This window comes from Myotis davidii, unplaced genomic scaffold (genome assembly GCF_000327345.1).
Source record: "Myotis davidii unplaced genomic scaffold, ASM32734v1 scaffold162, whole genome shotgun sequence".
Taxonomy (NCBI): Eukaryota; Metazoa; Chordata; class Mammalia; order Chiroptera; family Vespertilionidae; genus Myotis; species Myotis davidii.
The window spans coordinates 3,746,617-3,749,219 of NW_006300036.1; positions in this window are offsets into that span (position 1 = coordinate 3,746,617).

Sequence of the window (2,603 nt, forward strand, 5' to 3'; positions counted from 1 at the left end):
AAAAAAGGAAAAGAAATTCCCCCAAGACTTTGAATCTTGAGAACCTAGGACAGCTGGAATTCATTCCTGCCAGTCAAGGCACCTTAACAAGATAGTTAAGTAGTCCTTGTTCCCTGTTTTCTTCTCTCCTATGAAGCAAAAGCCTTAACTCTGTGAGAAAGGGCACCAAACCCTCTTGCATACAGGGTACAGGCAAAGACATCGCATTTACTGAGGAAGGAGGAGGACTTTCTGGAGGAGAGGAAAAAACCGTATTAGTTCTTGAATCTTACCAATTATCGTTCTGCTGCCAACCCCAGATACAAGAGAGAGTTTGGTTGCCACTGGCAGGGTATGTAGACAAGCTTCTCCTCCAAGGATCAGCTGTAGAGGGCTGCCAAAGAATGAGGCTGGAATAGGACAGCAGGGAATTCCCCTACACCAGCATTCTACTGTGGGGGAGGGGCAAGATTATGGGCAGAAACTGAAAGCTGAGGGGGGAGCAGAAACAAGGAGAGAAGCCTTCATCCCAAGCACAAGGAGGAGTAGTCCAACTTCTAAAACATTTGAAGCCTGTGGTGCACCGAAGGCATCAAAAGCCGAAACAAACCCAAACCCGGCTCACCTCCAGATTATATCGACTCAGCTCCACACTAACGGTCAGACAGAAGAAGGGGTGTTCCCATCTCCAGGGATAAATACAATGTATCTTAGTCTCTGCTGTTCTACATATGATGACCAGCAGTCAATAAAAAATTATAAGACTAAAAAGCAAGAAAAAAAAAAACCTACTGAGAGAAGACAAAACAATCAACAGAAATAGAGTCAGAGATTACCCAGATGATGCAACTATCAGACACAATCTTTAAAATAATTATAATAACATATTGAAAGATCAAATGTAAAAGATGGAGAACATGTAAAACCTGTTCAGCAGAGAAATAGATTAAGAGCCCCATCTATATTAGTGAGGAATTATATTGTCAAAAAGACTATGAACTCTGACTGAAACAGCATTTAACTATTTAACATTTAAGCAACCTTCAAGCTCCCAAACTTGCAACAACAACAACAACAAAAATGAGTGGCAAAAGCTGCACAGGGCTGTCCAGAAGGATTTGCTTATGGATTGATTGTGGATATGAAAGAAACAGAGAAGTCCCTACTCAGCCCAGCCAGTGTGGCTCAGTGGTTGAACATTGATCTATGCACCAGGAGGTCACAATTCGATTCCTGGTCAGGGCACATGCCTGGGTTGCAAGTTTGATCCCCAGTAGGGGGCATACAGGAAGCAGCCGATTGATGATTCTCTCTCATCATTGATGTTTCTATCTCTTGCTCTCCCTCTCCCTTCCTTTCGCTGAAATCAATAAAAACATATTTTTTAATAATAAAAATAAAGAAGTTCCTACTCATTCTGACTAATTCAATCGAGATATGTACCCTTGACCAGAATTAAACCTAGAACCCTTCAGCCCATGGGCCAAACTCTATCCACTGAGCCAAATGAAGCATGCAGCCAGCTGGCTGTGAGTTTGACCTGCTTGAGGGCATAATTTAGGTCTTGAAATGATTCAGATCTTGCTCCAGTTCTGAAGGTTCCAAGTTCCTTTTCTAATTCTGAACAATTAATCTTTACCCCTCCTGTGTCTCTCTCAAATTAATGCAAGTTGAGTCTTATTCAATCCTCCTTTAACATCCTTTTATTGAAGTCATTAATGGGGAAATTAATGGTTTATTCTTCCGGAAAAGGGATATAGTGAGATTTACCCTTTGTTCACCTCTTGTGAGATGAGATGAGATGAGATGAGATGAGATGAGATGAGATGATGAGATGAGATGAGATGAGATGAGATGAGATGAGATGAGATGAGATGAGACGAGATGAGATGACAGGAAGTCTGAATATTTATTTTTTGTACGTGGGTTTCTTCTGACAGGATTTACAGGCAATTCTTTTTTCCATGTGCTTGTTCTGGATCATTCACTGGAGTGCTTTGCCCTAAGATCATGAGAGAAGATGCTCTAAGTCCCCAGAAGAGCTGACTGCTGTGTCTGAGGGTCACACTCATGGTCCCTTCAGGGCCTTTGTCTGTCTCTTTCATTTCAGGTTCACCGAAGCCATGTGGTGCGTCTCCAACAGATGGTGGATTTCTCTGAGTGTTCTTGCTGTGCCATGCATGCTCTGATGTGTGAAATGACATGCCAAGCATCAGAATCATCAAATTCCACTGTTTTAGAAGTGATTTTGGTTGCAAACTTTATAACTTGACAGATCAAAAATAGCAATATTAAAACTAATAGCAATGTCAATATCATTTAGCATTTCAGAAAGAGATTGGCTGAAAGTACGTAAGGAGGGGATGCTATTGTTCAAACAGAGCAGAATAAAGAATAAATTCATCACCACATTACTTTTTCTTTTATTAACACTCTTTATTAAAAATTTCTATTTGTTATTATTTTAATTTAAAGAGTTCTCTGACAAGTTATTGAGATTTTCCATGGGGAGAATGCTACCAAGGTAATCCTCAAAACACTAAGAAAATTTATATTACAATTACCTACTTATTTTATGATAATGAAGAGAGTGATGTGTAGAATTGGTAACTATCGTCAAAACA